At 36.7% G+C, this 1,007-nt stretch overlaps 1 protein-coding gene across 1 annotated transcript in view; it reads right to left on the bottom strand.

The window, feature by feature from the left end:
* LOC119589519 overlaps positions 1-1,007 on the bottom strand; it is a gene marked incomplete in the record, with an annotated part of 32,970 nt that continues 31,963 nt past the window's right edge. Inside the window, 1 exon segment of the mRNA XM_037938120.1 lies at positions 1-759.

Raw genomic sequence — 1,007 nt, 5'->3', positions numbered from 1 at the left:
CATTTTAAGATAGCAACGAATGTATATCGCAATTATTTTTTATTGATTTTTAAAAAATATATCTGGATAATGAACGCCTAAGAAACCCGCTCCTGTGCTTCATTCAGCCGCCTTCCCTCATGGCTGGTCAACATTTTCCACCTTTTTTTTAGGGTACTCCTTAAAAAAAAGGGAGAAAAGAAAATTCAGTTCCCCTCGCCTACATAAATTTGGATGTGTTTACATCGTGAATCATAACACCCGCGCAGATGTTTGACGACTGACAGCGAAATTTTAACAAGCTATGTTTAAAACTCACGACTGCAATGACCATGTAAAATATGAACATGTTTACATTTTTAATAATCTAAATCCACTAAACAGAATTCATTGTGGGAAAAATATATATAATGAGCGACAGGTCCCGGGTGTCAGTCAGGTGAATCCTCAAGCTCTCGTCTAGTTGTATATTTCGCAAACTTATTTTTCCCTATTATTCTAATGAAGGTTTGATCGTAACGCGTCAGTTGCAGCTTTTCCTCTACTCTACTTTCCAAGCGGCGTTATCTATTAACAATCAAAGCTGTTTGTCCGACAAACTTTCTTATAAAATCATCATTTGTCGACATATGTTGTCTTCTCTGCTGTTGTCTGTGGTTAGTTCTTATTGTCACCGAGAATAGGACGTTGATTGGATGAGAGGCGTTATGACGAAATCATGACGTCATGACACCATCGCTCGTGAGGCACACGGCACCGGTAGGTAGATAGGAAGGCACACTGAAAACGGAGAAAGCGATAATGGATGAAAATGGACATTGCAATTAGTGGATGTCTATGAAGTGTTATTAACATTTGTGTAATTAGCATAACAGCGAATTGGACAATTAAATAAACTATGGACATAATCTGTATGCTCAAATAGCAGTCTTGTTCAAGATTTTGTGAAGATTTCTGAAGGAAAACATGTAAATATTGTACAAATATCAATAATACTTATTCAATCACTTTCCAAATGATCTCGTTCA

Source organism: Penaeus monodon, chromosome 25 (genome assembly GCF_015228065.2).
Source record: "Penaeus monodon isolate SGIC_2016 chromosome 25, NSTDA_Pmon_1, whole genome shotgun sequence".
Taxonomy (NCBI): Eukaryota; Metazoa; Arthropoda; class Malacostraca; order Decapoda; family Penaeidae; genus Penaeus; species Penaeus monodon.
The sequence above is the reverse complement of the archived record's forward strand: the minus strand, read 5'-3'. Positions and strand labels throughout refer to the sequence as shown.